The sequence below is a fragment of the Chlamydotis macqueenii genome, chromosome 3, assembly GCF_036417535.1.
Source record: "Chlamydotis macqueenii isolate bChlMac1 chromosome 3, bChlMac1.mat, whole genome shotgun sequence".
Lineage (NCBI taxonomy): Eukaryota > Metazoa > Chordata > Aves > Otidiformes > Otididae > Chlamydotis > Chlamydotis macqueenii.
This window is the reverse complement of record NC_141558.1, coordinates 104,688,296-104,713,522: the sequence shown is the minus strand read 5'-3', so window position 1 is coordinate 104,713,522 and position 25,227 is coordinate 104,688,296. Positions and strand designations below refer to the sequence as shown.

General features: G+C 48.5%; 1 protein-coding gene across 1 annotated transcript in view; it reads left to right on the top strand.

Annotated features, from left to right (window-relative positions):
* The first annotated feature begins 8,338 nt into the window (after positions 1-8,338).
* FNDC1 (fibronectin type III domain containing 1) overlaps positions 8,339-25,227 on the top strand; it is a 73,052-nt gene continuing 56,163 nt past the window's right edge. The window contains exon 1 of the mRNA XM_086745517.1: positions 8,339-8,418. The gene's annotated coding sequence lies outside the window, so the exon portion shown is untranslated. The remainder of the gene's footprint in view (positions 8,419-25,227) is intronic.

The window sequence follows — 25,227 nt, the reverse complement described above, 5'->3', positions numbered from 1 at the left end:
AGGGCTTGGGGTGGGGATCTGGCCTTCCTCATGTCCCTGGTGACAGGAAGACCATTCATGAAGAAATCAGGCACACCCCTTCAATGTTTTGGGGGTCGGCTTGTGCAACAGCGGTATTGTTTCCAGTCTCCAGGCTGACATGAAGACTGAGGCAATCGGATTGCCTGGCAGGAGGGCTGTTTCTGAGGAGGAAGGGGAAGTGCGAACATCTCAGTACTGCCAGAGACTTGCTTAAAGTGTGTGAGGAACCGGGAGGGCTCTGGGTAATTCCCTTATGCAAAATGAGTGGGAGGGAGGAGGCCAGGATCTCCCAGCGTTTAATAGCCCGTGCTGTGCGTGGGTCACAGTGTTTAACAGATCTGAGTGATACTTTGTCTTCATATTCATCATGTAGCGTGTTGTAAATCTCTTTGGGAAACTTTGACTTGAAAATATACATAACATCATTTTAGGGGAGGGGGAGTGGGGGGACTTGTAATTTTGGGAAGATCTCTTGACCTCAAAAAGGTTCATTTGTTCTTCTTGTCTGTCTAATTAATGAAAAGTCATGTCTGGTCAACACTTTTTCAATTATCTGTTTAAGATCTGCAGGACAAATAACTCCAAATACTTTAAGTCTTTGTGAATCATCCTAAAGGTTGAAAATCTTTTATCTTTCTTCCAAGTGTCAGTAGATACACCCACAGCTAATTCCAGGTATTAAATACCACAGGTTCAAAGTCTCCTCACTCTGCAGATCACCGTCTGCACTTTATCATGTTTTGGGGGGTACTGTTACTGAGGGATAATGTGGCCTCAGCGATGTGACTGGCAGCAAATTCATGGAGTCGTGCTGTGCAGCAACTGGAAGAATTGATCTTGACTGGTGAGATGCCTCTCTGCCTTGTAGCTGACAAAATCAAACACTGGTTTGAAATTCATTGCACTGGGTGCCTGCCAGAAAATGCAATGTAATGCAGTTTATTTGGATTCCAAGTGTTCTGAGCAGGGCTGAAGCTGCAGTAAACAATATCCCTAAAAAAAAACATTCTGAGAGCAAAACAGTCGCTGTCATTAAGGAAAAAGTAACCCCAAGACATTGATCCATCTTAGATTTTTTCTTGCCAATTAGAGACATAACAATAGCCTGCTCTTTTAAGAGAAGACCCTCAGACATGCTCTACCGCTGTAAAAAACAGAGTTGTCTTCTCACTCCCGAGTTTCCAGGAACATTCGTTTCCTGGAGGTGCCTGTCAGGAGTGGGCTATGTCTGGCTCCCTGGAGAGGGAGCAGGGGGAGCGTTAGGAAAACAAGCTTGGACAAATCTCTAAATCAGCGGAGTTTATATGGGTCCAGCAGACATTTATTAGAGTCGAGCGATGAATGCTCTGAGGCTCTCATCTTCATGAAACACGCCTGATCCTCTCACAATGCCTGTGAGTGCCAAGCCTGGCAGGAGCCCTTTCCTCACAGGACCAGAGCTCCCTGTCCCCATCCCCATCCCTATCTCAGTCAACATCCCTGGACCAGCAGCATCGGAATGTCCCTGCAAATCGCTGCTTTGAGCTGCTGATCATGGTGTCACCAGCCAAGGAGGAGCAATGAGTAAGGGCAGCCCCTCCTGTGTCCTCAACGCTCCTAATTTCTGGCAGAGTGCTGTAGCTCCTGCTGTAGGAGTTAAGGGGAGCAGGGTGAAAATGGGAGTCTGGAAGTCCTAAACTCTCCATCACCTAGCCAGGCTGTGCTGCGGGGCTCGTCCACACGACTCAGATGCCCTCTACCCCTTGGAGCTGTGATGAAAATCCATTTAATTTGTCAAAGTGGCATAGGTCAGGGTTTGTGCAGAGCCCCAACCTCTGTCTTCACTTGAGGCTTTTTCCAGTGCTGTGTCTGGATGTTACCACCAGCTGCAATATGGATGCACGAGAGCCACGCAAGAACTGCAGCTTTGAAACTCTACATGCCTTTCCACTTCGATGATCTTCCACTGTGAGGGGGCTCAGTGCAGAGGGATGAGCCTTTTTTTCCTGTTCTAGCAGCAGCCACAATCATGTTTAATCTGGAAGAACCCATGGTAAGAGTGGCCAAGCTGACACACCTTTTGTTAGACGGCTGCTTGCCAAGACACAGCTTTCAGGACTCAATACTTCCTTGTGCTGACTGTGAGCTGTAGCAGTTGAAATGGTCTTGAACCTGGTCAGCCAAGGTTGCTTCTCTCATGGTACCCATCATCAAAGTTCATGTCAATTAGCCTTCCTCCTGACTGTTCACAGGGTGTGAACGTTCATGTCCAGGCATCATGCTGGCAGAGATCCCGTACCTCTGGAGACTGTCTGCCGCAGGTAGTCAACAGCACTCAGGTTTGTCAAGCTTCAGGGCTTGCTTCGTTTACCCACCTTGCATTTCATTGAGTTGTCAGTCCCAGAGCTGGGCTGAAGTTTTGTGACACCATGCCAGAGCACAGGGAACTTGTTCTTGAGGCTTTAAATGCAAATTTTGCAAAAAAGACTTTCAGAAGCAGCACTTGTATTCTGCTGTTTTGTTGCTGACTAGTTGCAGTGTTGAAAGGTGTCTAGTGAAGCAGCAAAGACCACGATTCTGTGTGGGTGAATTACATCAACTCAGCCTCACTAAGAGGGGAGGAACGAGGAGTCATGCCATTGTATTCTTGCACTCACTGTTCTGAAAAAAATCACATTGTGGAGTAACACAGTGCAATCTCCATATCCATAAACACTCAAAGGAAAATATTCATTCGCTCTAGAAGCTGAAGCCATTTAATGGAGAGGAGCGACAATCTCTTACTGCCACTCACTCTCACCATGTCAGGTAATTCGTGTCTATATTGGCGGGGTACTGGAAAGAGAAGATGGAGAATCAGGATTTAGAGGCATGTGTTACCATCGTAGCAGTAACTGAGACGCTCCTCCTGATGCAGGAGGATAAAAAAAGCAAGAAAAATGACCACAGGAAAGAATTTTAGAATAAGTAGACCAATGTAACTAACTTCTGGAGGTGGCACTTCAGGGTGCAACCCTGCAGACCCCCAGCTCCCAGCGCACTCTCACCGTGAAACCGTTGGCCTGAATGAAGCCACGGTGCTTCCCAGCTGCTCTGCTTGTGCTGCTCTACTTCATGCAGTTGGCTCAGCCTTCACCAAAGCCCTCCCGGCTGAGTGGCCTGCACAGCCATCACAACAGCAATTTCCATGGGCCAAGGTGCGCTTGCACGGGGCATGCAGGCAGAGCAGGGTCTGCTCAGGGGAGAAAGTTACAGCTCATGTTGTGGCTCATTTTGCCCCTAAAAGTCATAGAATCATAGAAGCATTTAGTTTGCAAAAGACTCTTAAGATCATCAAGTCCAACCAAAGTCAAAACACAGGCATTTCTGTGAGGAGAACAGCATGGAAAAGATACGGTTTCAGACAGAAACAGCTCAAGGAGCAAGGAGCGCTTGCTTACAGCTGAAAAACCTTAGCCGATCCTTTTCTGTGTGCAGGCATTCTTTAATGACACCTTTTTTTACAATTAGGGTGTTAGAACACTGGCACGGGTTGCCCAGAGAGGTGGTGGATGCCCCATCCCTGGAAACATTCAAGGCCAGGGTGGATGAGGCTCTGAGCAACGTGATCTGGTTGGAGATGTCCCTCTTCCTTGCAGGGGGTTGAACTAGATGACCTTTGAAGGTCCCTTCCAACCCTAACCATTCTATGATTCTATAATCTCCTCTTTTTAATTTTTTGTTTAAATGAATCTACCAGATGGGCACACGAGAGTTCAGACTGCATTGGCATTCATCTGGTAATTTAATTTCACTTAAACAACTTTTCATTTTCTTCTGGCAGGTTTTTTTTTTTTTGAACCTTTATCTAAAAGCTGAATTGGGTAAATATCCCAAATAGCTGCAAGAGCGTGGGCCTGAACCATTTTACTGTTAAAACAATAGAAATCTTCCCTTTGGTTTCAGTGGGAGGCTTATCAAAGCATATGAAAGGAAGTAATTAACAAAGACATTAAAGAAACTGTTTGCAGGCAAGTGATCACTAGAAGAAGAGGCAGAATTCAGCAAATAAATTATTGGCTACTAGTGATTTGCCCATAACAAGTTGTCTTCTTTTTAAAAAATGAGCATTTATTTTATGTGATGGAGCGATCTGTGCTTCTTCCAACCTCTGCGTGTGCTCACATTGAAACAGGACAACCTACAAGGAAGAGGGGTGGTTACCAGGTGCTGGTAGGAGTTTTACATGGCTGGAAGGCATTTCCTGGCTCTCAGCCTCTTTTTCTTTCTTAGTGGCCTTCAACAGAATTGTACACTTCAACTCAAAAGCATTGCGTGATTAACGTGCTTAAAACTGTTTCTGTTTGCCTTGAAGTAAAATAGATGCTTATGCATATAAATATTCCTTGCACTTTGTGCAGGTTTAATGTTCAAACAAATGCAAAATGTTTACAGGACAAGGATGTCAAATAATTTAAACAAAGTTGTGCTGAGCAACGATCGCCATTAGAATAAGCGGTCAGAAACTCCCTTAGCAGTGTTTAGTGCAGCATTCCTGCTTTCTTGGGCATAAATAAAGCAAATGTCACCGGAATTTAGTGAAAGGCTGCTGTGTCTTCACTTGGGTCCAAAGCTGGGATTGCAGCTTGTGTGGAAGCCAGCTCTCTTAGACACGCGTTGCAGCAGATGCGGCTTTAGCTGCTGGGTGCTGAATCACACCAGTATGGTAGCCCAGGCTGCTGCATCCACACCCGTACTGGTGCTGGGGCCAAAGCCTGCTTGCTTATGCAATCCGTATTGCAGAGAAGAGAGACCCTCTGCATAGAGCCCTTGAGACTGCCTATAAATATCTGGAAGTTGGCTTACTAAAATTCTTCTTTTGCATGCCTCTCTCTGTCTCTTCTGTTTATAGTCCTGCCTTTACAGACTGGCAGGATTACCGTTTCTACACCAGAGGCTGCCACTAGCTTTCCTTTGAGTTAATGACAAGCATTCTAGAAGTCAAGAGTGAGTAAGTTTGTTTGCCAAGTGCAAAAGAGCTGTTTTGTTATCTGGTGTAATTAGCAGGGCTCAAAAGAGGATGAAGATGAGGCAAGAAGCTCTGCTAGACTGTGCCAGGTGAGTACCTGCTCCAATGAGTTTTTTAGAAACCCAGAAGTGAAGCTGCTGCTGTGCTGCATCTTCTCTCCTCGAGGGCTCTGCAGCCTACAGTGAGTATTTGCCTGGCCTCATATGGCTTGCAAGAGAAGCATTTGCTTAAACAAGAGAAAAAGTATCAGCAGTTCCAAATATGCCTTGTCTTGGTTTGGGCTATAATTTAATCTTAGATGTTACACTAATGTCAGCTGGGCTAATTATAGAAAATGCTTTTCCTGAAAAAAATCCAAATTCCGCATTTCCACAGGAACAAGTCCATACTCATTGAAACATGGCATCTTGCTTGATTCCTGAGGTATTCACATTCTTGATGGAATTCTGCCTTTTAAATGGAAAACCTCTCAGGCTGCAGAGCACGTGCAGGTGAGCAGGGTGGGTAGCTGCACTCCTGCGGGTGGCTGCACTCCTGCGTGTTCAATCCTCTGCCTTGCACCAGGTGAGCTGTGAAGAAACAACTGAGGGAAACACGAAACTTTTCAGATTGTGAACTCTGCGAAGATTCACCCTTTCCGATATATCTGCATACCATTTTCCCTCCAGGAAGTTGCAGTGTTTTGCCCTTTTCAGAGCTACTATTTAAAAAGCAGCGAGTGGGTTTGAGCCTGCTGAGCGATGCCAGCTCCCGTGGAGGGTCCCCTGCATTGCCTCTGCCACCTGTGGCCAGCCTAGGGGAGATGGGGGGGCACATGGGTGCTGGAGAGGTGTGTTGAGGCTGTGCCTCCCACTTTGCCAACTATTGTTTGCTCCTGAGAGCAAGCTCAGATGTCCCTGTCAGGGAGTACTGGCACAGCTGCATTGTCCAGTTTCTACATCCACTGCAATTTCCAAATGGCAGCATGTTCAACAATACCTTCCCCACAGAGACGTGCTCTTGCTACAGATCTTTGGCAAGATTTGGATTTCTGTGATGCTGAGATCTTTACCCAGTTCTATTTGCTAAAACTTTGACCCAAATACTCAGATCTCTCCGTTTGGGTGTTTGTTTTTCTTTTTTTTCCCCCTAGCTGTCACGCCTTGCTAGTGGAGTTCACCTCCTCTCGGGAGTAGCTGCTTCCCTGCCTGAGAATTGCACATGTAGCTATCTAGTCAGTGTTCAAGTCAGCCCTTGATTCATAATCTAGAAAAAGCCTTTAAAAGTTGCACTCGGGGCACAGGCGGCATTTAAGGTACAAGGTTAGCCACGCTCAATATCCCACTACATGATTGCCGCTGTCAGGCACAGGAACAGGCTGCCCAAGGAAGTGGTGGAGTCACCATCCCTGGAGGTGTTCAAAGAACGTGTAGATGTGGCACTTCAGGACATGGTTTAGTAGGCATGGTGGTGTTAGGTTGATGGTTGGACTTAGTGATCTTGGAGGTTTCTTCCAACCTTAAGATTTTATTCTATGATTCTGGGATTGCACTGCAAGCCCCATCGTCGAGGAGGCCCCTCAGGAAGGGGAGGATGGAAGCCGAAGGGGGATAATGAAGCAGTGGTGCTCAAGCAACAGGGGCAGCATCCAGAGCAATGAGAGGAGCAGTGAAAAGTGAGGAGAAAGTTGCCAATGTTGCTTGGTCCAGCACGGAGCCAACAGGCTGCAACAGGCAGCAATGTACGGAACGTGCAGTGTTACAGATGTGCCTTACCTGGAGCTGTCTGAAACCCGGTCATCTAAAGACTCCTTATTTTTAATATGATGCTTTGTTTTTAAAAGCCTCTTCCAGTCTGTAGCAGTCAGGTTCTGGGAGGAAATATTCCAGGAGTGGTGAAAGACAGTCTTCTGGAGACCTCCATAGCTGAGGGCTGGGACCGGCTCCCTTTGCTTGTCATGGTGTGCCTATGCCACTGCGTCCCTTGGCTCCCCACTTCACTTCTGGGCTACGGTCCCCACCTCGCGCATAGCTGCTTAAATCAGCCCACTCCCGGGCTCCTGCCTGGGGTGCAGTGAGCACCGTGCTCCGAAACAAAACCCAGGAGCAGTTCTGCAAGTTCGTACTCAGTTAACACTATTATCCTCTCGTTTTGGATGCCACAAACTGATGAAAACATATGCATGTAACACCCAGAGCCCAAGGGAACTGCCGTGGGTGGGGGGGTCTGAGGAGCTGGGAGCAGTGAGTGGGGTGGGAGTCCCTGGAGCAGGCATGTCCAGCAGCAGAGTTATGTCCAGAAGCCTGAGATTTTTGAGTCAGCTCTGTGCTGCTCCCCCAGGCACTCAGCCACTGGGCTGGGCAGCAGCAGGCCAGGACAGGTGTCTGGGCAGAAGCAGGTGCGGGGCTGGCACCTGCCAAATTCCCATGCAAAGCCTGCCCCTGTTATTTGCCTTTCTTTGAATTGTGCTTTTGCTTGTTTGGCCTGGTGGGTTTTTCTTTTTGTTTTGTTTTGCTTTGCTTTGTTTTTCTCAGAAAATGTGGTGTTTATTTTTCCCAGTGCCTACAGGAACTCTTATATCTTACCTCTCTTTCCATAGCAGGCAAGAACTGGGCAAAATTGCCCATTTTTTAGTTTTTTTTTTTCTTAGTTTCCACAGCAGATGACCTATTATTAATTGTTACAAAAATATAGGTGTCCTTCAGTGATGCAGCAAAAGGTAGATGGGGGCTGAGGGGGGGAAGAATCAGTTAAGTCTGGGTGAGAAGTGCCTTGTAGCTCTAATAGTGAGTGCATCTCTCCAGTGCAAGACGAGTGAAGCAGAAACCCCTGGCCAGATGTGGGGTGGAAGTTGAGAAAGACCAAAAAATGAGAGGAAGGAGGAAAGATGACTTCCCATAGAAAGCTCTGTGCGGCCGTTCGTAGGGGCGAGCCCTGTGCCCACTCAGAGCCGAGCACGCACCCGGGTGGGGAGGGCGCAGCCCACAGGGGACGAGACAAAAATGGAGCGCGGCGCGTCCGTAACACGCGTGGGCCAGCTGAAACCCCCCGCCCTGGGTGCCGAGGAAGGCGTTTTTCGCGGGAGCCAGGTGAGCGCACGCAAGGGCGGGGGGATGCTGCGGGGACCTGGGATGCACCCGGGGGGTGGGGGGCGGAGGGGAAGGGGGGCGGAGGGCCGGGTCCCGCCTCCGTGGGGCCGCCCCGCTGCAGTCAGCCGGCCGCCCGGGAGGAGGAGACGGCGGGGCGCGCAAGAAGCAGCGGGGCAGCCCCGCCGAGACGGACGCCGGGCGGGCGGCAGCTCCGCGCCCCGCCACTCCCGCCGCACCCCGCGACCCCCGGCCCCATGGCGGGGCCCGCCGCCCCCCGCGCCCCGTCGCGGCCCTGGGCCGCCCTCCTTCTCCTGGCCGCCCTCCTGCCCGCCGCCGCTCCAGGTAGGCAGCGCCCGCCCGGAGCTGCCTCCGCTCCTCTCCGCGAGTGGGTGAGCGCCCGCTAGCCCACGCGTGTCGTCGCTGCCCCCTCCTGCGCCCCGCGTGCCCGGCTCGCCTCCGTGGGTTGCGGGGAAAGGGGTTGAGGGGGCTGCTCCGGGGCAACGCGGCGGCACCTGTCCCTACCCCCTCTTCGTACCGGTGTCTCCGCCGGTGCCGGTGCGGGGACCGGTCGCTGCAGCGCTGCCCTCCCGCAGGCTGGGCAGGAGGACCCGACGGGGCGGGGAGGTGGGGAGATGTTTGCAGAGCCGGGGCGAACCCGGCACCGAGGGTCTGGGGGACCCCCGGGAAAGCCAGGCTAGACCCCGCTTTTCCTTCATCCCCGCCGCCGGAGCCCGGTGGATCGCAGCCTGGATCAGCTGGGGTTCCCCGGGCTCTCGGCTTCTGCTTTAAGCTGCACCGGAGCGCGGGATGGAGGGACGTGTGGAGGCGTTTCAGCACCGGGTTTTAACGGCTGGGGTTGCCGGGGCGGTGCGGGGACACCTGCACCACGGCTGCGGGTGCGGTGGCTGCTCCATCCCCTGCCCGGTGCCGCAGCTACGGAGCGACCGGTCGAGGAGGGGAGTATCTCAGCCCGCCCGGCAGCTCAGGGCTAGGCAGGACCTAGTGTCACCAGTCTGGTGCGCGGCTGAACAGGGTGGAGAGATCGGCTGAACACGGGGCAGGGACAAGATCTTCCAGCCCGGTTGGAAGACCCTGCGCAGCCCTCTCTTTGTGGGCCGCTGACGGTGTGTGGCTGAGAGGGCGCACAGTCACAGGGCACACAGTCATAGGGTGCACAACGATCATAGGGTGCACAGTCCTAGGGCATGCAATTGTAGGGTGTGCAGTCATAGGGCGCACGATTGTAGGGCACACAATCGTTGGGCACACAGTCACAGGGTGCACAATTGTCATGCACAATTGTCATAGGGTGCACAGTCACTGGGCACACAGTCGCCGGGTGCACAGTCTTAGGGCAGCAGCAGAGCGCGTTTGCAGGAGGCTGGGCGCGAGCAGCTTCGCTGGCAGGTGCCCACGAACCCACTGGTGTCTCTCTTTCTGTGCTGTGCCTGTCTGGGTTAAGCCTGGGATCGCCCTGCTAGAAGTGGGTTTGCAGTAGCGCTGCTTTGTGGCGGAGGGGAATGGAGGGGGAAGTGGGTCTGCCCCGTCCCTGGGGCTGCCTGCTGGCAAGCGGGAGGAGAAGGAGGGAAGGGAGCCGGGGAGTTCGTGTGCTGATGGTTTGGTGACATCCACGGGAAATGTCATAGTCTCTGAGGAAAAGCATTCACTGTTGAACACAGGCAGGCTTTTGCTTCTCCGGCTGTGTAATGTCTAAAGTGATTCTAGGGGAGTCTGAAACTTCTCTGAAAATTTTGGATGTAACATCCATACAGTCTTTCTTCATTTGCTGTCCCACACCAATGTGCTGTAAAAGCAAGCCAATTTCTGAACAAACCCAAATGTCTTGGCAGAGCACCGCACAGAGCGCTGCGTGCTTCCCAGCTTCGGACCTCTGGAGGACACCAGAACCTGCTGGGATGGGAACACCACGCTGTTAACCCCCAGAGGGGCTGTACAGGACTGGATGCGGGCTGCACGCGTGCTCCTTGTCCTTGGTGATGTGCTGGCCACACTGAGTAGGCACCACTTTCTTTCTCCAGTCTAGAGAGTGGTTTATAAGGCACTAAACCCGGACAGTACCCTGAACAAGTGCAGTGTCAGGCAGGAGGGCTGGTGGGTGCTGGAATCCTTTCTCAAGGGGTAAAAGGCATAAGAGAGGGTGTTGTGCTGGAGCCAGTTCAGGGGCAGATCCCGTCTGTGTATTGCCAGGAGAGGTTTTCGTTGCTTGCTGCTGCATCCCATGCGTGCGAGGGTGTAGAGCACATATTGGCGGTGGAAAGCCATCCTCCCGCAGAAGCCCTCCTTGATTGCCGTTCACCAGACAATATTCAAGTACCACCTGCAGCCGGTGGGAGAGGTTTGGGAGGAACTTTAAGAAGGGGCTGAGCTCAGGGCGAGAGCCTTGCTGACAGTAGCACTAACTCTCTTTTTCCCTCCTTCTTGTCTAGACTGTGTGACATAAACAGAGAAAGCAGAAGGGTCTCCAAGGGAATTTTCCACTTCGTTTAGCTCTGAGGAATGTATCTTCTCAGTTATTTGGGACAATGCTCTAATGGTCTTAACTGTATAGCTCTGTACCAGCCTCTGGGTGTGTCAGAGGTATGAAAGCCCCTGTGCTGTCCAAGTCTGTAATTCCAGCTCTTCCGACAGCACATGGACCAAGGCTGGCTGGATGTGTGCTTGAAAAGACGCTTTCAGAAGCTAAGCTATACAGAAAGAAAACAGAGCAGGGCCAAGTAGATCATGGAGAAAAATAAAGATGTGGCATGCGTTTTCTGTGCCTGTGGAGGGAATGGGATCTTGTCTGTATGATCCAGTGCATTGAGTGAGCATTCATGTGCTCCAAAAAATATAGCTCCCCCCTCCAGACACATTCAGTGCTCAAGTGACATTGATATTTCTCACACAGGACACTGAAATGGTAAATGTGGCTTCTGAGTCTCAGGATAACTGAGGCTGGACTTCATGTCCGCTCCAGGTTGCGTGGAGCTGTCTGCCATATGCAAAGTGGTCCGTTGTCTTCAGATTGATGAAGCAAAGAGCATTGTCACCAGGCTCGGTTTCTGGTGCGTGTCTAGGAGCTGTGGTTTCTCCAGCTGGCAGCTGCGTCACTGTGTCACCCAGCTCTCTTCATCGCTGGGGAAGCGCTCAGGAGGGTGGCTAAGGTGGTGTCGGGATGTGCTGCTGTCAGGCACTGGGTTTCTTGACTTTACACTGCTGCGGTTCAGGTGTCACCAGGACTGGAACCTTTTCCTGACCAAAGACCTCTAGAGCAAGCTTGTGTTTGGTAGCTTGAGTGTGATGCCAAATAGTCAAAAACCTGCAGCACTGTTTTTTTTTTTTTTTTTTTAGTTTTCTTCCCTCCACTGCAGGCGTACTGCACTCCTGCGCAGCCTTGAGAGGGCACTCGCTGTTGCGCTCTTCTCCCTCGCAAATTGCCACGTGCCTTTTCTGCTTCACAGCCCCGTAAAGCAGCAGTGATTTTGCTGGTGTGTTGCGCTGCAGGATTGCTTTTTATTTCTCTGAGGGCAGTTAAACTTTTATTTGCTTGGAACTGTGTTTTCATTATTCCCCAAGAAGAGGGATCACTTCACCTCTGCAGCCTGTACCGCCCCGTGCCCTGGCCCAGCACAGGAGATGGGGATGACTGCCTGGGTGTGAGGCAGCGAGATCCAGAGGGGAGCAGCACGTCTTGAAGCTGGGGAGATCCTTTCCCTGTGGTTCATAATGAGCCCGAGTTTTGCTTCCATGTGGGCTGAGAACCCGTATTTTCGCTATTTTTGCACTGACATCGTAGCTTCTAAGGAGAGGTATGGCTTATGTCTTCAGGGCAGTAGAGGTGTGATGGGTCTCTTGAAGAAATGGGAGGCGTAAAGCCTTTGAACTCAGATTTATATTTTCTTATATGCCTTTGCTATACTGCCGCTTATTCTGCTGCGCTGTTGGCTGCAAAACCTCCAGTCTGTGTTGAATGTTCACAAACTCCCGTGCCAAAATAAGCACTGCCAAGATCAAGACAGTGGCTTAAAAAGAACAGGAGTTAAAAACAAGAACTGCTGAGATATTTTGCTTTGCTGTCTGTTCTCTGAGTCTCCGGGACACACGTTTCTAAGCTTTCCTCCACACCCTGGATGCCTGGGATTTTTAGAGGGACAGCATGTTTTAGTCTGCGTCTCCTACTGCCTGTCTCTTACTAAAGGGGCACTTAGACCAGTGAGGGGATTTTGCCCTGGCTCTGTACCTGGCTAGATGGACTCCTGACGCTCTGATCCCACCTCTCGCGTTCATTCTTACTTGTAGGCACCAGCAGCATTTGCCTGCAGCACCTCCTTAGCTGGATTCATTTCCTTTGAGGACGTACAAGCACCTGGAAAGTGTCAGGTTTCCTTGGTTCCTCTTTAAACTTTAGACAAGCTTGTGATGGAAAGGAGTTTTTTCTATGGTGGACCACACGGTTAGGTGCTTAACTGCCATGCTGGTAGCAGAGTGAACAAGACCAAAATCAAACAGTGTTTACATGGTAGCTCCTTCGTTGCACAGTCTTGGCTTGCCTGAGCAGATGGGGGGTTGTGTGGATAGGTCATGTGCCTCTGGTCCCCAGCAAGACCTGTACGGGTGGCTGAGCTCCCTCCGCCTCCTTCGTCCTAGAGGGGATCCCAGTACTTGCCTCTCTCCAGACCTCTTGTTCCGTGTCCTACCCTCCTAAGGCATGTGGCTTAGGGTTTCTGATGCATGTAGCTCTGCAGACACTGATTCCTCCTCCCTGGTTCCCCGAGACTGGTCTCTAGGATGTAACGTAAGGTCTTCTCTCCTCCTTCTCCACCCCTCAGAGTTTCTACAAATGTGTGTTCAAGCTTCAGCGTGCTTTATGCCGTTCACACCATTTACAGGATGGTTAAAATCTGTGTAGATTGTATCATAGAATCATAGGATAGCTGGTGTTGGAAGGGACTTTTAAAGGTCATCTAGTCCAACCCCCCTGCAAGGAGCAGGGACATCTCCAACCAGATGAGGTTGCTCAGAGCCCCGTCCAACCTGGCCTTGAATGTTTCCAGGGATGGGGCATCTACCATCTCTCTGGACAACCTGTGCCAGTGTTCCACCACCCTCACTGTAAAAACTGTTTTCCTTATATCAAATCTAAATCTGTTTCCCTCTGTTTTAAAACCAGTACCCCTTGTCCTATCACAATAGGCCCTGCTAAAGAGTTTCTCCCCATCTTTCCTGTAGGCCCCCTTTGGAAGGCCGCTCTAAGGTCTCCGCGGAGCCTCCTCTTCTCCAGGCTGAACAGCCCCAACTCTCTCAGCCTGTCCTCATAGGAGAGGTGCTCCAGCCCTCTTCTCCTCTGGACTCGCTCCAACAGGTCCACATCCTTCTTATGCTGGGGGCTCCAGAGCTGGATGCAGTACTCCAGGTGGGGTCTCACTAGAGCAGAGTAGAGGGGCTGAATCACCTCCCTTGACCTGCTGGCCATGCTGCTTTTGATGCAGCCCAGGAAGTAAGTCTCCCAAACAGCATTCACTGTACATCACTCCCATCAAACTCCTAATCTCTGGCCTGCTGTTAGCTCTTCATAAGTTACATCTGCTCCATGGGACGCAGGAGCTCTTCCTGCCTGCCCGCTCGGGGTGTGCACCTGGGCTGCGTCACACACCCGTGCAGCAGCGAGAGCTGAATGGGCTGCAGTGCCTCTGAAATCGGTCTCTGTGTGTGGCTCCATTTCGGTGTAACGGCTTGCCTTTGGCAGAGTTGGTCTGTATGTAAAGGAGACAGCCCCAAGGAGTGGAAAAACCAGGGAAGGTGGAAGAAAGACCCAAGCCATGTAGGAATTGTGTACTCTAAATGGAGAGCTTTTCCAAAACAAAGGGAATATTGTTAGTTAAATCAGCTGAAATGCTGAAATCCTGTTGTGAGGAAATCAGTCCAAGCTTCTCCTCGCCCTGGAAGAAAACCTAAAAGGTACATCCAAATTTAACTATACATATTAGAAAGCAGTCTGGAGAAGTGTGTGTTTTAAATCACCCCTCTTCAGTGAGTAACTTGATCATCAAATCAGCTCTTCATTAAGCAGAGCAAATTACCCTTTGAGGACTGTGGAGCGTGTTCGTATTTCATTGTTCCTGCACAGCTATTTCACTGTTACTCAGTCATCAAGTCCTCTTGGGCATCTTGCAACGGTCCCAGTTCCAGCAAATCTTTCCGACTGTTGTATTCTTCTGGTGTTAAACTGATTATTTTTCCGCTGGAGGAGTCGGTCATTCTTAATATATACATCAGCTGTAAAATGGGAGGCAACTCCTCCAACGGTTATTTGTCATCATGTTTACTCCATAGCTGGCTGCAATATTTTGGCTGAAACTTTTTTTTTTTTAAAAAATGCAGAACTGCTGGAGCTGAAATGTTAGTTTTTCCTTATCTCTAAAAAGAAGACAAAAATGTTGGTATTCTGTAATGAAGTGCTTTATCCCTCCTCTCAGAGTGGCATCCTTGGGGTGGGTTTAGCTGGTAACAGGGAACAGCTACTGAGTTTACCTTAAAACACCTGCAACAGAAAGCAGCAGATGTGATTGGCACGTGATGCTGCCATAGCTGGCGATGCACCGTGCCCAGCGCCCAAGCCCTGTCACCCACCTGCCCAGCCCTCGCAGAGCCCCTGGATGCTCCTGCTGCCGAGGGAAGGGAGGATGGGAGCAGCACCCTGTGCCCACTCCTGCCACCCCACCGGCAGCCTGGGAAGTAGCCAGGCCTCACGTTTTCAGCCTCAGGAAGCCAGTGTTTAGTTTTGCCTGTGCTACTGAGGTCCTTGGGCCAGCTCTGAGAGCATCACAGCACGCAGATTGCAGCCAGATAGGTGGAGGGCTGGATTTCGATGCCATTATTCCTGCCAGATAGTGTCTTGCTTCACATGGCAGCCCTGCTGAAATACCTAACGGTGTCAGAATCCAGCCGTGCGTGAGCGATCGAGCTGCACTTTGACATAATCTGATTGTCTTTCCCTTTCATCACCTCTTGAAGCCACGCTGAGTTCGGTGACATAACTGTGTGGTCTTTAGTGCTGGAGCTTCTGCAGATGGTCCCACAGCTCATGCACGGAGAGGCTGTAGGAACATGAAGCTGACGGTGGTCTGGGGGCCAGAAGACTTGGTTTCATTCATCGGCCTGAGACAAACTTTCAAAGTGACCTGTCACCTTTCCTAGTTTCCACTGGCCCCAATTTAAAAATGAGTTGAATGCTTTTTCTATGCTGTGGTGCCAGAGAACTGCTCAACCTAAGCCACTGTTCTCTTCCACTTGAAATTTTCCAGACAAGAAGTAATGACTGAAATCTTTTGTGAGATGCTCAGTAGTGTCTCTACAGGGTTTTATCAAAACTCAGTAAGAGTCTGCTGGTTTTGTGCTGTCTTCGCGCATGGCATCCCTGCAAAGCAGTGAGCTGACTGTCCTCTGAGGTCATAGAATGATAGAATCTTTAAGGTTGAAAAAGACCTCCAAGATCATCAAGTCCAACCATCAACCTAACACCACCATGTCCACTAAACCATATCCTGGAGTGCCACATCTACACATTCTTTGAACACCTCCAGGGATGGTGATTCCACCACTTCCTTGGGCAGCCTGTTCCAGTGCCTGACCACTCTTTCAGTAAAGACGTTTTTCCTAATATCTAATCTAAACCTCCCCTGCCACAACTTGAGGCCTTTTCCTCTTGTCCTATCAAGCAGAGTGGTACAGGGGCTTGGGTTCCCCTCTGCGACTCAGGACACAGGGCCCTGCTGCAGACCCCCTCTTATCCGTTGTGTATCGTGCTGTGATTTGTGATACACTGACACACATTCTTACCTGCATCGTGCAGTGGCACTCCCTGAAATCACTGGACACAGCTGAAAGAAGGACATGCGTATTATTTTGCTGGATTGTCCCTGCAAACTGGTGTGGCTTGGTGTCTGCCTCTCCAGTCTGGAGGTGTTCATTCAGCTGTACCACAGAGAGGTGCTTGAGGATAAATTCACCTCAGTGGTCAGGTCGTGGTTCTCTGGTGAAAGAGGCCGTGAGTACAGGCTTGGAGAGCCTGCAAATGTAAAGTATCCCAGCTTTCCATTTATTCCAGTCAATAAACTTCGGAGTCTACTTGGGATCATTTAAAAAGTTATGTTTAATTCCTGCTTTTTGTTGACTCCTGTGCCCTTAGCTTTGTGAGTGAAGTGATTTACCATCAGTCTAGGTACTTGCTCTGTTGTAGGCTCTTAGAGCAGATTTGATGATGCTGGAGCCCTTCTCCTGCATCTTGGGTCCAAAGCTGTATGTACACAGAGGAGAGGGGAAGAGCTGTGCTTGGAATGTGTGGTTGTAAAGACCCAAATATCTTTTACCACCATGATGACCCACCAAGAAAGTACTGAATGGCATCCACACCTTGAAGGGTCTGGTGCTTGCAGACACAGAAGAAATTGCTCTCTTCCTGAAAAACCAAAACCAAAAGAAAATGAAATAAAACAGAAAAAGAAGCTCTTCTGTGACAGCACAGCTACGGTATTAAAAACCTGAAAAGTCTAAATCTTAAACAGCAATATTAGCAAGCCAAATTTTCTTGCTAGGTGTGTGTATTAATGTACTTTTTTGTTTGCAATGCAATTATTGCTATGTCAGAGCACTGAGTTCTCTTTATGGCTACCCATAAGGCAAGCTGGCCCTCTGCGATCCCCTGATCCTTTGGTCAGTGTCAGGGGACCGCTCAGCAGGCATCGTGTCATCTTCATGAAATCCCTTGGCAGTCAGGATCAGAGCTGCTGGGTTTCAGTTGCTGAATGCAAGGTAATACCTGCTCATTGCCACGAGATGTCTCAGGCCATACGTGCTCCTCAGCCACACTCAGGAGTTCAGTCCCCAGCGTAGAACATGCCGTGCCCTTAGACGTGCCAGTTGCTGAGGGCCAGACACCTCTGCGAGCATGCTCACTTTCCTCTGAAAAAGCAGCTGTTTAAATTACTCTCGGGGAAAGATGATGAGTGGTATGAGACATTGTGGGGTTCTGCTTGTGTTTGGTTCCAGCTGCAGGCTGGAAACCTGCAGCTGATGACGTGACGTGGGAATGGGAATGGGTGTGAAACCTTGGAGGTGTGGAAATAGATTTCAGAGCAGCACTTTAGTGAGGTTCAAAGAGAAGTGTCTCTGTATTAGCGCAGGTCGTCCCTTGCAGTGGTGACAAGCTGGCTGCCCCACGTTGTGCTAGCACAGGGCAGTCGTAGCTATGCGGGAAGGCTGTTGTGGACACTGCTGTGCAGTGGGAGCGGGTCTGGGAGGGAATGGTTTCCAAAGTCCCCATTAGCAATGGAGGGAAGGAACCATCCATGTATCTGTCAAAGAGCAGGAGGAAATGAAAGAGGAAAGGAGTTTTTCTGTAGCAGCAGCGGGGAGAGGGCAAGGATGTCAGCGCAGTGGAGAGAGCTGAAGCAAGAGCTCAGATAACTGATGGGCCCCAGGGTGGGGGCAAGCATCAGAGTAGCTGATAAGTTAGTATGGATGTTTCTGAAAGAAGAAGGTGTGCCTAAAAAGAGAGCAGAGATTCTTTTTAGCCTGTTGCCGCCATTCTACCTGCTGCTTTTCTTGGGGACAAGCAAGTTTTTTCTTAAGACCAGAGCCTTACAAGCTGCCAATAATTGCAGTAAGGGTGGCAGAAAGAGCCTGTATGAATCCAAACATAAGAGCCTCCATAAAATTAGCCACAGGGTTTTCAAGACTTTTGGCAATGAGAAAGGAGCCGTTTGGCTTTTGCAGCAAGAGGAGCCCCTTGCAAACATATATTTTAAGCTGCTTGTGCTGTATAATTTTTTTTAAAACTTTTATTATGGCTGCAAGCAGTCCGTGTAAAAACTGAGAAGGCAAATAGTGAAGCTTTGAAATGCCTGCAGGAGCTTTTGAGTAATTTGGGGCCCCTTTGTGTGGAGGGGAATCACTGTGTTTCAGGGAGCTTTGCTGCTTTAATGAAATGTTTGTGCTACTGAGCGGTAGGAGATGGCCAACCCAGAAGACGGTAGCAAATCACTTAAGCTACTTGTAAAGCGGTACGAATTTCTTTGTCTTGCTAGTAGCAGCCAGCCTTGGTTTGAGGGATCCAAGCTAGGACATTGTCTCTGCCGTCACTGTAGGGCTGTTTCCCAGCGTTGGCCATGCAGAACATGCATATCCAGGCTGCTTATAACTCTGTTGAGTAACATCTCCCTGCGTACCACGCAGGCCTAGTTGAAGCCCTGTGACGGTAGAAGATATTACTGATGTAGAAATAAGGATTGGTTTTCAGGAGGACCTCATTGTCGGGACTGGCCAGTGTTGGTGACTGGATGTTCAGAGCTCACAAGCAAAGTGGACAATGCCAGATGAGTGTTTTGGTATTTGAAAGCGTTGTTGCCTCCGAACTGCACCAGTGCCAGCTCAGCTCCGGAGGATCACCTAGCAGCAGTCAGAGAGCGTACTGTATCAGTGCGTCCTTTCACTCCACCCCTCCTTCCAAGTCTCCCACTTTGGCTGTTCAGACAAGGATACACGAATAACACGAAGCAGGAGTCCATGCCCATTGGTAAGGTATGGCTCCGGCAGGCTGCTAGCTCTGGCATGTTAAAGACTCAGGAAGTCTACCATGGTCTTTCCTGAGACTTACTCTCCTGATTTTTGCAGAGGCTTTGTTGACTTGAAGGGTTGTTTTATTTCCCTAGATGTCCCTCTTGCTGATTATCACACTGGTCAGGAGTGCTCTGTGCTGCATGGGGAGAGGCCATAAGTTTGGCACCTCAACGTTGGAGGCCAAACCATCAGTTGCTTTGTAGATATTTGTATTCACAGTTCTAGATATCCCTGGGATAAACCAAGGAAGAGGGCACAAATAGTCTTTTACAAACCTGCAGAGCTGTGACTGCATCTTTTTAATATGTTCAGCTGCTTTTCAAGGGTGTTAATTGGGTAAAATCTTTGCTGACCATCCCAGCTAGTAGCTAACAGACCTTGAAGTGTAAACTGATGTGTTGATTGCAAGTGGCTGTTGCTTATCTATGATAGGACCAGATATAAAGTAATGATGTGTAATACAGCCCAGGGCTTTGCACGAAGACATTGCTCTGACTATGACTGCCAGGGTTTGCTTTCCGAAAATGAAATTAAATAAGCAGGTCGTTTATCAGTAATGAAGATCTGTGCCTATCCATTTCTTATCTGAGCCCAGCTGAGTGCAGAGCTTCAAAGAAGAGTGATAATACTCTTTTGGCCGTTTTCTCGGCATGGATTTTTTCCAGTATCTAAAAGTGTTGCACTTTGGGAGGCCTGAAGTGTGTGCTGCCAGCTTCCCTTCCCATGGTACAAAGCTACGTATGTACTTTTTGAAAAATCTTTTACAATAAATAGTGTGGAATAAAGTTATTTAGAAGAATCAGGGATGATGTTATTCCAAGACATGAATTGTGAACAGGTATCTATTACAGGTAGATAAATAATATTTTAGTGCTCTTCATTTAATTTTTTTTTATGACGAGGAAAAAGCAAAGACTGTGTTATTTTAGGATGTGCTTTTCCCAATCCCTGTTAAGAAACTTAATCTCTGAGAGCTGCTAATGAAAGAGCAGAGGCTGACATTGAGCCAGTGTTTTGTTCTTCGCATACCTGTACCTTGAGAAACTCTCAAACTTTTCTGGTTTATAAAAGTTTTGCAATGTGAAATAAAAATTGAGAGTTTTAGGTTTTGTTTTCCTCCAATGCATGATGAAGCTTGAATTCCTGCTCCCTGACTTTGTGAGTCTGAGGCATTTTTGGCAGTTTCTAGTGGAAAGTTCAACGTGCACTTCAGCTAGAGATAGAATGGAAAGACTTGATGTAAACACGTGAATCTCCACTAGACTAAAAAATCTGTGCTACTTTACAGGGTAAGGGAGCAGGTTTAGATATATTGAGGTAGTTTTAGAGAGAGGTGTAAACCAACCCCCCACATGCAAGTAATCCAGAGGCCTTAGGGAAGATGATTTGATGAAGTCCGTGAAATGCAGAGCTACACCATCCAACTTCCCAACACTTTGGATCCAAAGCTAATCTTTGCTTCAGAAATGTCTTGCTGACTCTTTTTTTTTTTTTTTTTTTGGTGTGTGTATGAACATCAGGGTTTTTTTTTTTCCTTTTCAAAATCCCGGGTATCTAAACAACAGTTGAAGCCACGAGTTTTTGGCTAGTTATGGCTTGGTTAGCACTTGTTATTTCTACAAATGGCTGATGTGATCCATTTGGTGGATGTTATAGTGCCTAAGATGTTTTTCAGAGGCTCTGTAGAGTGGGGAAGGAAAGGTGAGAGTGACTGATAATTGCCAGTTCCCCTCCACAACCCACCACCCCAGACCCATACAGAGAAGGTTAGCATTTCTCTCCTGCTTTGAGGATCTGCCATAAAACATCCCAGCAGCCAAGAGGTGAGTGAGGTTTGGAAGGAAATTGGGTGTTTGAATAGGAGTATTTCATTAAATGAAACCTAAGCATATAAAGTGAATAATATGAACTAAGCATATAAAGCTTTGTGCTTTATGGATGTGGGTAACCACTGCTTGATGACGTTGGAGTGAAAGCCGCTGCAGATACAGAACTGTGCTGCCTGCTGTGACTTTCCATAAGCGTAGTCCATATCTCCCATCAGGATAATTACGCACAATGTTTTCCTCAGCCTTTGAAAGACGCAGGGCCTCATTCTTCACTTGACTGCCTCTGTAACGTGCCATTGATTTTAACGAGATTTCACTCAGATGAAAGCAGAGCAATGGAGTGAAGATTTAGGTTCATAAGAAGTAATCCAGGTGTGTAGCATAAAGATGCTGCCACGGTTTAGTTAGCCTCCTAATGAGCAGTGCAATTTTAGTAGGTGAGTTTTCCTCCCCGGAGATCTATGGCTGTGCTTGCAGGGAGGGGGACAGAGGTTGGCTCACAGGAGCGTGTGGTCTTAACTCCAACTTCTGTCCTCTGCCAGCCCACTTCAAAGCTAGCTTAGGCCGCTGGGACGCGGGGAGTGGGAGCGGAGGTGGAGGGGATGCATGACAGCCTAGAAACAATGCTCTCTCTTTTTTGCTACCTCGCCCATGGACATCGTTTGAGGCCCGCCTAGAGGGGAACAGGCTGGCTCACCTGCAAGCCCTCCATACGAGGGTGAGGATAAATGTGGGTAGGCCGCAATGCAGTGACTCCCAGACCCAGGTCCTGTTTCTCGACTCAGCAGAGTGGCATCATGCAAGCTCCGTGCTGGTGTCAATGGTAGAGAGAAGAGCATCCATGGGCTTGTGGTCCTGTACAGACCTGGGTCACCTTTCCCATCTAGCTGGACCTGTGTGTGTATCAGCTGTGGATGGAGAAGTGCCATTTTCATCTTCAACTTAAAGAAAGTGCTGCATATGTTCCCTTGTGTGGAAATCTCTAAAGAAAGCTTTTCCATGGTGGCCATTTCACAGAATGTGAGAAAGTCACTGAGATTAAGTCAGTCTGAGCAAATTATTTGTTTTATTTCATGTTTTCAAGATTAAACCATCAGAAATTTCAGATAAACAGAGCAGGGCTAGCAGATGATGTAATTTCTTCCTGCTGCTGTGGTGGATTTCACCATGTGCATTTGTACCAGGGGTCAGTTCTTTCCCATAGAAACACATGGAGAGATTATGGCTCCGAAGCAGCAGCTCTCAGCATGAGGGTCAGTCTGTTTTACAAGAGGGATAAAATCCATCCTGGTGCAAGCTTTGCGTTGTCCTCATGCCTTCTTTTCCTGTTGTTGTGGACAAAACTGCTGGGTTGTTGAAGGAGAATTAGGGTGTTGCTGCTCATCACAGGTTGTGCAGCCAAAGTCCTGCCTGGGCTCCAAGGGGCTCCCAGTAGCCCCATGCCCTGACAACCTTTTAACTGTTTGGGGGACAAGCAGAGGACTGGGGCAGTGGAGGGCAAAGGGGAGCCCTGCTTTCCAGCAGCCTGCAGTGGAAGGGCCCGTTGAAACCCGCAGGTTTGCCCTGGGCACCAGTGATGGATGGATCCTGCCCAGGCAGGCAAATGTGCTGATGTGTGTGTGCCTTTGGGTCTGCCCCAAGAAGTCGCTCAGGGGGATCCAACTGCCCTCAGAGCCTCTCAGGTCGCTTCTTCTCCTACCTTTTCCTGCATTCAGAGAGAGAAATGCAAAGTGGGCTTAAAGCCACTTTCTCTCCACTCAGGAAAGCGTTACCTCTTGTGATACCGACATGATGCTTTAACATCAAGTAAGCCATGCACGCAGGGCCAGTGCAGTTAAAGATCCTAGGCTTTGTAGAGGCGTCTGTGAGTAGCGCGTAAGGATGGTCCTTGCATGAGGGGGGAAGACAGAGGCGTCTCAGGAGAGACGTGGCTTCCAGGTATTCATCACTGCTTGGCGGATTTCTCTTCTGTGGTGTCTACCTCTTCTCCTTAGTGGGAAGTGTATTTTCAATGCCTGATTTGACAGCAAAAGATGCATTAAAAAAGCAGTATGAGTCAGGTGACCCTGATTTTAAAGAGGAGACTCACCAAAATTGTAGGTCTGTTAGCTTTGTGGCAATGTTGTGTTTGGTGCTTACTTTCCTGACAGAGTTTTGAGGTACTTATATGCTTCATTTTAGACTGTCAGAAACACAGAAGTTACCTCACTTTTGAGTAAATAAAGAATGCAGCTAAGAAAACAAGAACAAATTGGAGGTGAAAATAATGTGGAAACTACAGTTGTGAACACAGCAGGGAAAGACACAGGCTTTGAAGGGGTGCATTTTGTTCCAGACAATGTCTTACCACGGCGTGAGTTGCTTGGTGTAGGTTCATGTTCTGATTTTCTCTGGCAGGTTTCCTTCCTATCACTGAACTTCTGACTAGAGAGCAACCTATACAAAGGTTATCTTGAGGAAAACAAGCTCAATAAAGCTTAACTTTATCCTGTGGTGTTTTTGATTGCAGTCAGATTAAATTCAGACTTCATCACTTAAAGTGCCCTTAGGCTCTGATCTATCTCCGAAATAGGGCTTAAGATGTTGTAAGTTGATATTTGTGCTATTTCTGCAATTGAATATCCACCGAAGCCAAGGAATGTAAGTTTCTTGCCCACTAGGAAGTGTCTGAGTGTCACAGGAGCTGCCAGCTGATACAGCCAGGAGTCCTGCGGAAAGATGCAGTGTCAGCACTGGGAAACCTCAGATGCATCTCAGGGGAGAAGCACTAATATTCCCTCCTTCCTGAGGACGAGGGACTGAAGGGATGTACATGGAGGAGTTGGTTGGGATCAATGGCTTTATCAGGCCAGTTGACAGCTCATGCTATTCCTCTTTGTTGTGTGGACGGTGTAAAATAAATAAGTTAGCTTTACTGTAAACTTGTTTTTCTGTTAAATCAGTGAGTCCTGCTTCTTGCAAACCAAATTTCCAGTGACTGACATGATAAAGAAGAAGTTCCCACTGAAGCCAGGGACCTTTGTGTCAAACCTGGAGTACCACAGAGGTCCAGTCCCTCCTTACCCATTCCATTTTTAAGACCAGAAAAGGTTAGACTTAAAGTCAGCAAACAAAGATTGAAAGGATACTTGCATATACATTTGAGTCTCACTCAAGTACTATAGATTTGACATATATTTGTTATCAAAAGCTTAAAGGCTGTAAGCCTAATTCTGCTGATGGTGCCACCTCATCCAGCTGTGCTCTCATCCTGTGACCATTCGCCGGACACTCCAGAAACGGCTGGAGTCAGAGCTGTGGCTCTGTCCTGCATGGGAAGCCAAATCTTTACATTGTCAGTCATCCTGGCAGTACCTCTGGCTGATACGGTTGAGCCATGTCAAAGAGAACAGTACACCAGAAATGACATGGTTTTTGCCAGATGAAGAACTTCAAATACTTCAAATGTAAGCAAGCTAATAATACTAGGGCCTTGAAAGATGTGTTGAAGAGAATCCTGAAGCAAAGTTAGAAAGAGGAGTTCTAGCAAGAAAAACATAGAAAAATACCAACGTGAGTTAGACAGCCAGGTGGAGGAGATCTATCTAGATAAAGGGATTGTTCGAGTGGCAGGTTTAAAAGCCACTTTCCAATGCTGATTTTAAAGTAAGCAGTTTTAAAAACACTTCTGAAATGGGTCTGCCAAATGTTTGACTTTTTCCATTTTTTTTGTTTATTACAGCGTGGAGAATAATTAAATTTTTTATGACATTCTTACTAAATGTCACTCCATTTTCTCTTAGCAATTGAAGATTTTATTGTAAAGGGTTACAGCTCTAGATACCATACCTGATTTTACAGTCTATGCTATATTCATCCATCCCCATCTTACTGCCTTATGCTTGGAAGTTTTCAGGAGGCCTGGTGCTGGAACAAGTTTCACATTTTATTCTCCCAGAAGTGGCTGCTGGGTCGAACAGTGGGCTGTAGTTCTCCAGGAACTGAAACAGTGGCTTGATGTAAACCATGTGTTTTGGCGCCCGGGCCGTGCGCTTTGTGTGAGTGGCAGCAGGGAGCCCCGAGGGCCAGAGCCAAACGGCCAGGAGGGCTCGCAACCCTCATGCTCAATTCTTCTGGACTGTCAGGGTGGGTTTTTTGTCGTCTCGATGGAGCAATGATGTGCTCCTCTCGCTCCAGAATGGGAGTAGGTTTCAAAGTAAGCTGGAGACAGAGGGTGCTACCAAAGTTTCAACTGGTAGTGCACTGAAGAGCTTTGGATGAAGTCTTGAATGAAAGAACTCAAATGCATGTGGTGAGGGATGTTTTTAAGTGCTCATGAGGCAAACATCAGTCTCCAAATGACAATCATAAATGAAAAATACATGCTGTAGTGACACAATTGTGTAAAATAAAACTAAGGGGCTTTTCTTAAGGCATAGCATCTCTTGAGAAGAGTGTGGAAAGGGAAAGATGGAAAAAACAATCTTTCCTTTTTTTTTTTTAAATTATAACAGTGGTGAATATTGGAGCTGTAGGACCTAGAATGGATGGCTTCTGCTGTTACTGCTCTGGGCCCAGTTGGAGGAACTGTTTCCATGAATTTTTTGTTGCTTGGTTTATGCATGCAGCAAAGCACAACTTACTAAGTTCTCCCCTGCTGACTTCATGTTTTTATTCCCTTGTCACACTGGCTGTTTGTGAGACGTTATGAATATCTTTGGTAGTT